At 40.4% G+C, this 13,490-nt stretch overlaps 1 protein-coding gene across 7 annotated transcripts in view; it reads left to right on the forward strand.

Annotated features, from left to right (window-relative positions):
- Positions 1–7,259, forward strand: part of INO80D (INO80 complex subunit D) — a 45,709-nt gene extending 38,450 nt beyond the window's left edge. For 4 of the 7 annotated variants that reach the window (XM_054636212.2, XM_077181299.1, XM_077181300.1 and 1 more), the window contains exon 13: positions 1,301–7,259. The gene's annotated coding sequence lies outside the window, so the exon portion shown is untranslated. The remainder of the gene's footprint in view (positions 1–1,300) is intronic. The other 3 variants (XR_013183020.1, XM_054636209.2, XM_054636214.2) reach the window with 3 other exon arrangements.
- The last annotated feature ends 6,231 nt before the right edge of the window (positions 7,260–13,490 follow it).

Here is a 13,490-nt window from a genome sequence, read left to right on the forward strand (position 1 = left end):
CTACATGTGAAGGAGTCTCCTGTGCAGACCTCTTGCAAGGTCCAGTAGTGGCAGAAATAGTAACTGAAGGAATAGTTTGGGGCTAGTGTGCTGGCCAGATCTTTAGGTCTTTCTCACCTTCTGACCACAAGGTCTTTCTGATCTTCTGGGTAACGTTTAATGATGGGGATCTGTGGGCTACTTCTTGTACCTTCTTTATTTCCTTCCACTCCACATTCTTCATCATTCTTGCATCTGTTTTCCCATTCTCAGACACTTACTTTCCAATGTAAGTTATGCCAGCTGGTAAGTCTTCTGTGCTTCTGAGCAAATCTGACTGTAAGATGAACAGGAGGAGAGATTTCTGCAATTCATAACATATATTTGGATGCTAGAATGACAGTGCAATAGATCAAAGTATTTTTCATATCAGTGAGTAGGGAGATGTTTCACAGCATGCTAATATGTCATGAACTAGATGCTGAGGGTACAACATTGATCATGGGAGTGCATATGCTAGCAGTGAACGTTGAGGCATTTTTAGCAAGATTTTACCTTCTGAGAAGTTCCTCTTCATTTGAGATGTGTATCAGTAGAAAGTCACGAATTAAAATTTAAATTACTCTTTCTTAATACACTCAAGCCCAAATAAAAGTAAGGAGGGTTGGTGACAAAAATCTATATTTGTGTTCACTAAACTTCAACTTGGACTTCAGGAGAGGTCATAAGAGACCTTAGTTCTGATCAGTTAAACTTTTAGTCTTGTCTTTAAAACTAGACAAAAGCACTGTTGTTGGGAAAAAAAGTTTGGGGAAGGAGAAGGAGTTAGAAAATACGCATCTTAAAACAGTTCTCTCACTTGTGTCTTCAGCCTCTTTTTAAAAAAAATCCCAAACGGTATTGACTATTTTCCCTTTGCTATCTGGTACTTTGCTTTGCCCTGTTTTACTCCGCTCCTTTTGTAGCTACTGTGAAATGAAGTAGTGTAGTGGAAGCATGAAAGGACAAAGTGAGCGTGGCTGTAAGTTGAGAGCAATAGTTGGAAAAGGCTTTCTTTATCTGTCTCCTTGAAGTAAGTGTTGGCACCTTTTCAGTCTACTCTAGGTCATAGAATTTGGTCTGAAAGTGAATAGGATGAACCTTGGGCTTTTGACCATAAAGTGTACTTGCTGTAGAAAAACGCATTCTTCCTCCTCTTCCTCTCGCTAGTCCCCCAAACACACACACAGTGAGATGTCCAGAGTTACCCATGTGTCGACCACATAGGCATGTTGAACTTGGTCCAGTGATGCTAATGTTTAACCTGCTTTCTCCTTGTCAGCTGGTGCCCACGGAGATGAACTCTGGATAGGTAACGTTCCCAGATATCCTCTGGAAAACTTTAACTTTGGTGCAGATTGCTCTGATGTAGCTAACTGCGATGGCATTGGCTTCTACCTTGGAGTGGACTGATTTACCCTGAAATGACTCTCTAACCTGCATCTTAAACAGTGTAGTTGGTTCTGGTGCAAGTAGATTCATTCTGAAGTGATGGACATTTTGATTCTCATGCAAAATAGCTACATCCTAGAAGGGGTTGAACCAGTTTCTCTGAACAGTGATGACCTTCACTGTACAGTTTTGGGTATGTCTCAGGGATTCCTTGTGGAAATAAGGGCAGTTAACAAAAAAAGAAAAAAAAGAAAAAAAAAAGAAAAAAAAAGAAAAAAAGAAAAAAGTTAATAGTTTTAAAAGTAAATAATAATTTAAGTAGAGCGTCACCTAAGTGAGAGCGCAAGAAGGAGAAATCTCTGTTCAGTTTTATAGTCAACAGTGTCTGGCTTACGGACTCTTTCTCTTCTCGGGGCTCTCATCTCAACTTCAACATACAGAATCTTTTTCATCACGCTCAGCTTTAAACTTTTTATTTAAAGATACCCTTCCCCAATGAGCTTTCAGAATACTTATTGTAGATTTTAAGAGAAATGGTATATTAATTTATGCTATTAACATCACCTCATAAATTATAAGTTTTATACTAAAGCTGTATTGAGTGTAATGAATTATGTTGCATATGTGTTTTTAATAGCTATAAAATTATATACAAGCTTTTTTTGGAAAAACAAACTAGTGAAGCACCTTTTTACACTGGATCTTTGCCGTGTCAAGGTGTACAGCTATTCTTTGCTACCTTGCAGATATCTATATCTATATATAGATATATATATAAATAAAATAAAATGGTATCCTGTATCAACAAGTATAGAACTCTTTTTAACCCTTATATTACTGTTCCTATAACTCTTTTTAAATTTTGAGTGTTACATTCTGCAATAATTTATCCGTGGTTTGTACCTATGATTAGAAATTTAGTTACAGGGTAAATAGATCAAATTTAAAAATCCAACTACTGTAGCTGGGAGTTGTGAACCAAGTTTGTAAGACCTTTTCTTTTTTAAAATGTATTTATTTCCAGTTAGCTCTGTGAGTTGGAATTTGAAAAGTTGGAACATTAGGAATCTACAGTGTCTTATTCAGGAATTTTCCCCTCCTTTCCTCACAAAGGAATTCCCACTGTGACTTCTAAATAGAATTAGACTGCTTGTGTGCATGTATGTATTATATATACACACAAAAATATGCATTGGGGGGGGATGTATGTGTGATACGAATGTGTATATTGTATGTAGGTCATAGTTTTGTAAAGAGAAAAGTAGTCAAGAGGTGATGGAATGTATTGTAGAAACGTGATTATTTAGTAGGGGGTTGTTATGTCCTCACTGTTATATAAATAACTGAAACTCTCTACTATATAATCTTCTGTTATAAGGCTAACTCTGATATCATGTCAATTTTACTGTTTTTTCAAATGAGTTGCTTTGAGCCCTGTTTAAAATGCCATGAAAATACCAAGCTCCCAAAGACAGCCTTTAAATAAAACAAATGGGGGAGGAGGAGTGATGGAAGAAAGGAGTTTTCCAGGACAAACTGAATGGGAAGGTTTGCATTCAGTGGGATGGAGAGGCATGAGAATTGTTGTATCTTTGCAAATTAATACCTGAATCTCCTACGGTCTGACTTGGAAAATGTTGTCAACCAGCGTTTTCGTGTTTTCCAATTAGATTGTAAGGGGTGCTGTTTGTGCAGTGGTCTCCTTTCCATAAAAGGATCTTGTCTCCAAAGCAGAATTTTTTTCTCTTCTGAGGATATTTGTGTGTATCAATTTTGCCCCAAAATTTCTGTTGTGGGATTGCAGAAGAAAATATGCATTCAGTCAAGGGAGTTTCATTTAGGCTGTAAAATTCTGAATTTGATTTTGACCACTTACCTTTTTTTCATAATTGGAGAAGAAAGATTTCTTTATGGGAGCTCTCACTTGAAATTGTGAGAAGTCAGAAACGTTCTTCAGATTGGCTTACTCTTCATATTTTTCTATTTAGGCTGGAGAAAGCCTAATTGTTATTTATTCATACAGTATCACTTTTATGATGATCCCAGTGACTTTAAAAACCTTTTTAGAAAAACAGAGCTTCTAGTATTGAATGGAAATTTGAAATTTTTTGCAATTTTTCTTTTATTCCCTTCCATATCACGATGTTGATGCTCCCCCAGGCATCTCTCTCCCTTTCCTTCTCTCCACAATTTGTTTCTAGCACATATGCATAGAGGCAAAAGGGTAGGGAGGTGGAAGTTGTCAGAGGCCTTTTCTTCTGCTTATTTGGTGGTAATGGGAATTAGGAGCATAAATCTTTATGCCTTTATGGAGGAGAATAGACCCATTTTTGTGTACAGAGAGGTATATCTGTATGTGAGATAACAGAAGCATTTTGCTGAATGTGGACTTGGCCTCGTAATGTACAATAAATATGTATGAATGCAATCAATCTAAATCTATATATACATGCATACAGATTGATAGGTGGAATATACCTTGTATCACACACCTGTACATTAGCTGTAACACCAGTGAGTGTGTGAGCTAAAGAGAGGGACTATCCACATAACATATGTGTAACAGGTAAGCACTTGTGCCAGACAAGTTGTTTTAAATTCTTCTGAAGGGTCTGGATGACTCGGAGACTGATCTGAGCTTGGCCACCATTGGCTTGTGTTACCTCAGCCCTCACAGTGGAGTTTCCTTTCTGTGTCTCTGCTTTTGTTTTATATTTAGTCTCGTTGAGGCCTCTCGCAAAATGCCAACTTCTTCTGCTTCTCTGCTCCATTGCCTCCATTCCAGCTCCTCCTTGTCCCTGCATCTCTGCAGTTTCTCTTGCTAGCAGCAATCAGCTTTAATGGCCCAATCCAGCTCTGCTTATGCATGAGGGAAATTCTCTTGGTGACTGGAGTGGTAGCTGAATTGGGCCCTGAGCATCTTCTTGAACTTATGCAACTTCCCCAGCTTCAATTGTGATTCAGTAGGACTGTGATTGATTTGCAGATGAATACGAACTTTTCATGGAACCTGATGCAGAGCTTCCTAGCATATTAAAAGGTTAACCCAGCATTATATTTAAATGGTCAAAATGAGAAAACTGCACCCACCAAATACTACCTTCCAATTTTCAACCCTAGGGAGAAAAAAGAGGTTTGATTTGTATCTCCCATAACACAGGAAGTAAGCAGAAGGCAGCCCTGTGCTCTGCTCTGAGCAATGGGGTTGTCATCAAACATATCAAAAGAAACACAGTTTGTTACACTTTACCATAAAACAGATTTAAAATGGCGTGCAGAGTTGACCATTAACATGCTAGCACTTTGCATCTAGTTGTGTATTGGGTAATATTGCTTATGCAAGTAAATTATGGGCTTAAGTGTTTTATTTTCTGTTTTCTGGCTAAATGGAGCTTCTATATCCTTTTAGCAGAAAGCAGCTGTCAGCAACCTGCTCAGTCACATTGAAGTGCTGTGTATCTTAGGCTTCAGTTTCAGAGGAGAATGCTGCTCCAGTTCTGTCATCGAGCCATACTGGATTCCATGTTTTCAATATGGCTATGACACAATTTTTCTTGGCCACAATTCAGCCATGGAATTTTGTCTTCCTTGCATTTCTGTTAGAAAAAGGTAACTGGTGTACTGTTCCATCTGAGCTTTCATGCAGTCACACATGGCTTCTATGATACATATGTTGGGGCGTGTGTATGGGATGTCTGTGTACTGCGTGTGGACAGTGTGGATTGATACGCACACGCCTGTTATGCTATTTCAGTTTGTGTATGTGGAGAATGTACCTGTTGGTTATCTCCTGATATATACTCATGCATACCTATATTAAATATGTATATAGAGTGTAGATGTCCTGCATATACATGTGTATATGTTACGAAAACTTGGTTGGCATTTTTTTTTCAGTTTTTTTTTTTTTTTTTTGCAAATTGCTGTCCCTTATTACTTATTCTCACTGAAGCTGCATTATATAGAAGAAATGGAGAAATGTGTTATCAAAGTTTTATTTTAAAAAGGAGACTTTTAATTATCTAAAGCCATTTGTAATTGTCTTTTGAATTTTTACTAGAAGGGTTGTTATTTTAAAAAGGAAAAGAAAAAAAAAGGAAACAAAAAAAAACAAAAGCAAGCAGACAAGCCCTTATTCCCACCCTCGTTTAGGTAAAAGAAATGGAAACACAAGTTTCTAAGTATTTATTTCCTTCAGATGTTTCTGAGGCATACAGTAATTACATTCTGCCCCATCCCCCTTTTGTCCAATTATAATAAATGATTCATGATTTTCTTTTCCCCTCATTACTTTTGTAAATCATTGTTCACCTCCTACATTCAATAGTACTGATATCACTAAGGAGATTTCGTGTCCTTCTGTCCTTTTTAGGAGAAATACCAGTGCATCACTATTGTGTTTCATTTTAACATACTTTGTGGAGGATGGATGTTTTTATTGAAGATGTCTGTAACCCGTCTAACTTATTTAATGTGAGAAGCCTTCATTGGAATCTATCGTCTGTTTGTTTCCAACAAGTTCAAGTTTCTGCAACTGTTTTTTCACCAACATGTTAAATAATTCCCTTCTTACTTTTATGCCTGAGGTTTTAAAATTTGGGTTTGTTTTTTGGGATTTTTTCCCTCTAATTCCCAAAAATATTTATCTGCAAATGGAGCAAAACAGATGTCAGAAGCTCGACCAATATCCTTTTTGCAGTTCAGGGTAAATATATTTATCCTAGACTTAAGAAAATAAGGTGGCAAATGGACAATCTGAAGTGCTTAGAAGGAATGCTCTCTCTTTTTAAGGCTGTCTCCGAGAAGTTTGTGTTTGGTGTCATTTTAAAGGTAGCTTGATCATGCTTTGATATCAGAAACAGCCTTGTAACAAAGAGCCTCATACAGTTGTTCGGTCACTAGAGTTTAAAATGTAAACAAGTTGCAGTGGGAAAGCAAAGGTGAGGCAGTGTATTTTGAACCAGTGAATTGTAGCTTGCAAATGTACCTGATTTTGAAGTAACTGCATGGTAGCAAGGATTAGCAGTCTCTTACACCCCTTCCTTCTTCCCTCTCATATCTGACACATGTGTTCAGCATACCATACATTGGGAAAAATAAGCAACTTCCTCCAGCAAGGCTAATCCACTGAATGACTGCTTAAAGGGAACATACAAACGGGCACTGCCACGTCCCGTCTCATGGTATTAGCTGGAAGCCTGGCTAATACGCACAAACAGCCCAGCCCAGCTCGCTTCTGTGCATGTGTCCCTCGGGGACAGTGTGGTGAACAAGGGCTCCTTCCTTCAGGGGCCCTGGCAGCAATGGCAACTCACACCACCTCCAGTGCTGGAGGCTCACGGACAGCATTCCAGGGGCGGGGAGGAAAGCTTGTGTTTGTACTTTCCCTTTAAATAGGAAAGGTTGGCTCACATGTTCCTCATACTTCTCAATGAATGTACTGTATTACCATTTAAAAAAAAAATCAATTAAATGATAATAGATTGGTCTCCTTTTGTTATCTGGTCCTTGTTTAATTTGTTTAAGGGTTTTTGTATACAAAAGTTTACATTTTTATGTATATTTTTCTTGTGTAAAAACTGATGTAATATGTGTATAAAACACTGTATGTATTATCTGTATATAGTGTGACAAAATGATTTTCTTTCTTTCTTTTGGATGTATTAATAAATCTTGCTGTGAAGTAGCTGTGTTTACTATGATGAAACCCTCTTCTCCAAGCCATTTTGCCAAGTCCAAGATGTATGGATATTGCCCAGGATGAAATCTACTCCATTAAGTGATTTTTTTTCCTTTTAAAACATATCGTAAGTACAGTTATTAAACTGTCCTTTGCTTAGATTGCTGTAGAGTCTGAGTCGGCTCTTGCTTATTCTCTGTTGCTTTCTAATGACATTAGCTAATTAGTTTTGCTAACAACCTGGGGTCTTCAGTCTCAGTCCTGGTTCTAATTATACTGCTTTCTAGCTCTGGATCACTGGTCTGGCAACCAGATCCTCTTCATCCTGTTTTCCAGTTTGAGGAAGTATAATTTAAGGGGTATAGAATAGAATTTTCTCATGTATGTTGTTATGTTTTTTGAGATTTAAAAAATATGTACTTGCTTCATCAACAAAACCGGTTAAGTTGGAGTTTGGCGTTATTTGGTGATTAGCATGTGGATGAGAAATGATGTTGCTGTGGGGCTCTGCTCAGCTCTCAGGCAGGCTTACCAGGCCAAGGCATGGCTATGACCTACAGTGGTCAGACACTGGGAATTGCCACCACATTGTTCGGACACAGCTGCTGTTTGTGCCACCCTCGTGCCAGCAGGGCTGCCTTGGCTGGCACTGCCCTCCCAGTGCCAAGGTTGAGCTCCCAGAGTGGCTTTTCCACAGTAGCTTGAAGGATGTCCTCTCTTTAGGCAGAACTACCCCTTGGACACTTCACAGTAAGTAGATGGCTGCTGCATCTCCCTGTCATCATTTGTTTTGTGAAGTCTTTCTTCTCTGCTTCCTGACATAAGGGTTTGTGCTTCCAGTGGTGTTTGCTTTGCTTGTCTGTCTCCATCTCCAGCGTGTTTGAGGTTGTGACTTGTGGGGGAGCAGCTGTGTCCTTGGTGAGGTCATCTCCCAGGTTCTGTTTTTCATTAGCAGTTTCAATGCTGACCTGGTCATTGGAATAACAACCAACAGAGATTGATGAGAGAGAGATTCAGTAATTTGACTTCTCTTTTAATGAACAGTGGCCCAGCTATTCTAAACAGTCTAATTAGGGCAGCATTTCACAGTACCTGGTTGTAATTCAGGCTGAGGGGTAAGTAGTGTCAGTGAATGGTGTAGTCTTTCATGCCAACATGTGCTGCAAAGGTTTCGTGGCAAAGATGAAACTGCTCTAATACCTCGTGTTCCTGGGAGATGGGAGTGCACTGGAAGTGTCACATCCAGACCTTTGTCAAGACAGAGTCATGACAGAAAAGAACAGATGCTTAAAGCCAACTAAAGGAGAGTACAGCAGTGTAAGTTCAGTGCAGTATGGCTTGAGAAAATTACCCCAAAATCTACCCCTTGTCCTTTCTTGGGAATTCTCAAGGTTATGGGCCTGACGCAATTGGACACTCTAGGAGTAAGAGAGATGAGGCAGTTCTGATCTGTTACTGATGCAATTCTGGCTGTGCATGTGGATATTACAAAGCTGATCCTTCAAAGTGCTCCATCTCAAGTAGCACTCAAGAGGGCAAGAGGAAGAATTGACTCTTATGGAGAAAATACTTGTTTAAAATCTGTTTTTAAGAAAACAGCAACAGTAAGTTGCTGTTTGGTGTAAGATTTGAGGCTGTAATGGGGACTAAGAAGGTGGAAGTAAGGAAAATGGGGGCTCTTCTCTGGGGATGACTCCCTGGCAGAAGCAAATGTGTCCACTCTGGTCCTGAGCAGGACATTCCCCAGTGTGATGAGAGACTTGATGAGAGATGGATTGAGACTCCTCTGCTGACTAAGGCAGAGACTGACTGACCTGTGACTTTTTACCCCACTATTTTCATGAGCAACACAGAAATGCTGCTCTTAGAAAATGATTGCATGACTCTCAGTCTGAAATACAAAAGCAACTGGTCATTGTTCTAGTGCCACATTTCAAAACAAAAATAGGTTTTGTTTGAAGTATCAATTCAGGAAGAATGTGGTACATTTCTCTTTGTATTTTAATAGTCCTCTCAAGCTCCAACAGTAGCTTTTTAATAGCTGGCAATTATTTTCTCAGGAAAGCTCATTTAGCTTGTACTTGAAAAGCAAGTGACATTTTGTTACAAGAGCAAGTGTTGCTCTGGTATTCGGTGAAGCAATTGGAAGGAGAAACCTTTAATAAATTTGGGAGCTGGCTTCCTGCAGAGGTGAAGACAACCTGTCTCCCACCATAGTTACAGGCAATTGTCCCATCTGCAGGAAAGAATGGTGGCCATCTTCCACAGTCTCCCCTGGACCCTACACCTCAAGCACAGGGTTGGTACTCTGCAGCTTTCAGGTCTGAACTAGAGATACAGGATGCTTGCTTTAAGGGGCTAAGAGATCAGTATCATATTTGCTGGCATGAGGTTTGGCCAAGGAATGGCTGCCTTGTTTTATTGTTATTGCTAATTTATAAATTGTGGAAGGTGCCAGTGAAGAGTCTTGGTACCACTGAACCTAGGGAAAAAATTGAAGTATTGTGCTAGAAATGTCTCTGAAGGCAAAGTATCTTTGATATTCAGGTGAATTCTTGTATTTCTGTGGGGGAACAGTGGCACAGAAGTTCTGTATCTACATCCAATACCTCCCTTGACAGATGTTGTTAGGACCAAGAGACTCAGGCCTTGTTCACTGCCCACATTTCATTGTGATGGCAAGCATCTCCTCTCCTAGAGGAGAGTCCTGCAATGTAAACTCAGTCTGGCTCTGTTTCTGCTCAGCTTGTGCACGAGTTTCAGGTTCCTGCCTGTTCAAAGTGTTTACTTTCATACTGTGCAACTGTGGTGGAAAAACCCCCTTGTAATCAGCCAGCCCCAGGGCACTACTGCAAATCTGATTTGTGGGGCCCTACTTTGGTGCCTGCCAGGCAGCTGACGCTGGCTGGGCAGCTGGTGCAGCCCTAAATGCTGCCCCATTCAGCGGTGCCTCTCACAGCTCCCGTGTGTTCAGCCAGCCCATGTTTCCTGGGAGGGTGGCATGGACTTCAAACACTTCCAGCTTCCCCATTGCAGCTGTGCTGGATGTGGTGATGGCCCTTTGCAGCAGAAGAGAAAGTGCTCTGGTGACAGGGAAGGGGAGGGTCTTCCCAGTTGCAGACCAATGCCATGAGCCTGTTCTGTGACCCAGGGAGGGCAAAGGCTTGTGTCAGGAGCTGGCATCTGATAGGGCACCCTCCTGTCTGTCTAGTCCTGTGTCAGAGCATCTACAACATAACAGTGTAGAGCTCATGCTAAAAAGAACTTCACAGATGAAAAAAATCCTGTTTTTTTCTAGGGTTTTAAGTGTGTTAAACCTTTCTTCTCAAGCTGAAGCTTTCTTGCACCAAGACTTTGCATGTGCTGAGAGTGGCAGCACTCAGGAAGGAATGCATTGGGTCCAAACTCCAGCTGAAGGGGTAGCAACAACTCTTCCTCAGCCACCTTGTGCCAAAGGAGCAGCAAGAACAGAGAGGCTGATTTATGTCAGATCTGGGCCAGTACTCTGCCAAGGTTTGATTTCAAGCTGTGAGTCTCAGTTATAATACTGCCACTTTGGCAGAGCTGGCCCACATTTGTGCCAGTGGAATTTGTGCAGAACCAGACCCTGGAATTGTTCACAGAATTTCCCAAAGTGACTGTTGTTGCCATTTCCACATGGGACATGTGGTACATGGTTACAGCTTCCCTCTGTCTCTCCATGGTGGTTCCAATCCCTTTCAGAGTTAGGAGAGCTGCCTGAGTTCCAAGGGCATTAAAAGTTCTTCCAACCAGTTTTGGATAGGTTTAAAGATAACCTTTGTTGGATTTTATTTTCCATTTGCTAGGGGAAAATGTTCTTTTCCATCACCTCATTAGGAAGAACCCAGCTGGATGGCTAGAGAAGTTTAAGGGGTGATTCTTTATGTGCCCAGAAGATAGGGATGGGTGAAATCCAAGACACGTGGGGTTCTTCTCTGCATGTTCCTATTGCCTGTGGCTGCAGACATTTAAACTTGCTGCCTGAATCAAGAGACAAGTATTAGCATCAGCAGAGGATGTGCATTTTTCTATAATGTGTGCTCTCAGCAATAGGCATACATTTGCTATGGTTGCTTTAGTAAAAGAGCTTTTTTAGTCCAGTTGAGTGTTTAAGTCAGTAAAACCACTTGACTTATTTCTGAGAGCATGTGATTATTGGGTTTTTGTTGGGTTTGGTTGGTGTTTTTTTGTTGGGTTTTTTTGGTTTTTTGGTTTTTTTGTGTTTTTTTTTTTTTTCCCAACTGGTTTAATGCCTTGTTTAATCCTGCAGAATTTAATTTTTCTGTTTACCAATGTTTGCTCAGTGGAGCCAGCCAGTTTCCTCCATTAATAATCTCATTTTTTTTCTGTCCTCCCTTGCGTCCTACTGTTTAATATAGCTTTTAGATTGTTTTTTTCTCCTCCTTTTTTCTCCCAGTGTTTTGCTCATTCTATACAATGTTTCTGTCTTGTCCTCTCCATCTCCTTTCCCCTCAGACTGCAACTAAAATTGTTGCTGAAGAGATTCTGGTAAGCAAAATTAGATTCCTAGAACTCAGAATTGTTCCCTGTCAAACCTTATCCTCATCACTCGTCTCTTTTATCTCTACCAGCTCTGCCCAGGTATGAGACCTTACTTGGCAGAGCTATTCCTAATATCCCTAATTATGAAATTAGAATCAGGCAAGGTCTCAGCTGGCCCTTTCATAGGTGATAGGGATGAGGATGTTGACAAACAATCTCAGAAAAATTCAGTAAAGCTTCTGTGATATTTTGCTTGTCCTGGTAAGCTGGCTGCCTGTAGCAAATTTTCTGTGATGCCATGCCAAAAAGATGATGTCTTTATCAGACACCATTTCCCATTAGAAATGCTTTAAAGACTACCAGTCCTGCTTGTCCTGTGATGTCTGCTGTGATGTTGGCTGCTTTCACACAGGCCTGTGCTATGGGGAGCAAAGTGTTTCACCGAGGTCGTGCTGTGTATCTTTGAGTATGTCCCTGGCTTTGGGCACACTTTGCCCACAGGCAGCACTGATGCCATCTGCCTTTGCCAGGTGACAGAGAACAGGGCTGCTGGGTGGCATCTTAAATCTCAATTAATTGAATACTTGCAGGCACTCTTTTCCTTTCTTTCACCCCAGTAACACAGGATATTTATCCACAAGCTTTCTATCTGTCTCTTCCTGCTTCTTGCTGGATTTTATTCTCTTAACCAATGCCAAAATTCCCTTCAGGCTGGTCTAAGCTGAGTATGAATGAGACAAACAATGCATAGATGTTCTCATGACTCTAAATATAATCTAAGCTGTACAGAAAATGATGGAAGATTTAAGCAGAAAAGAGCCAGTGACTCAATGTAACTCAATCTGTTCAGAATCAGTGAGTGACACAAAAAGCCTCTCTTTCAGCTATCTTTCCATTCTGGTGTCTGCATGCACTTTGGAAGTCCATCTCAGAGGCTGCCTGTTGTCCCATGCACCTCAGCATCCCTGTGACCCCTGGCAGCACAACAGGCTTCACCATCACCTTGTGTACTCTCTGCTCCATATCTGCCTCCTTGTCTTTGTTCTGTCTTTGTGCTGCTCAGTGTCTGTCTCTGGTGGACACACTGCAGATTTTGCTGCCTTAGATCCCAACTTATCCCAGTGGATCCAGCCCTTGCTTGCAGATCTCTCTTGTCCAAAGCTCCTGTTTGCAGTTCATGCAGCTGTGACAGACTTTTAATTCTCTTGCTGCCTTATTAGGCCCCCAGCCCACATCACTTACCCTGTCCTATATGGGTGGCCATCCTCTTGTGAGACCTCCTGTCTGGAAAACTGGTGGGTTTTAAGTATCATGTCCCATCTGTTACACTCTGGTCCTGTAATTGAAATGTAGCCTGTGGTGCAAAATTCTTAAAATACATCAGAACTATAAAAGAAACTCCTCTTTTTAATTTGGTCATCTCTAATGCCTAAGAAAAATCATCCATATATTTCACAATTGTGAAATATGTGGATGATTTTTGTGAAATTGTGTTTTCCTTCTGCCTCTTGTTTTTCCATCAGCTGTTTGGGACTTGATTTGCAGTGGAAGATGGTGTTCAATAGAAGGGATACACAAATGACAGCAAACAGCTTCAGCCTCTTGGAGTATTAAGTTTTATGGCTTTCCCAATGCTGTAAAACCAACACAGGCCATTTTATTTTTCATTTTGGACATAATTCTGTTTATTTTTCTTGCAAGGTTTTATACTAAGATAAGCATTCTCAAAGGTTTTTGTTTACTCTGGGAAAATGGCTTGGCAAAGGAAAATATTACTGTGCAAGGCCCACAGTGTGAAATTGCTTATTGGCTGTAATTTTAATGTGAAAGATGCCAGACTGTTAACAATCAAGAATTAAGTTTTCTCCATTTGTTT

Source organism: Agelaius phoeniceus, chromosome 7 (genome assembly GCF_051311805.1).
Source record: "Agelaius phoeniceus isolate bAgePho1 chromosome 7, bAgePho1.hap1, whole genome shotgun sequence".
Lineage (NCBI taxonomy): Eukaryota > Metazoa > Chordata > Aves > Passeriformes > Icteridae > Agelaius > Agelaius phoeniceus.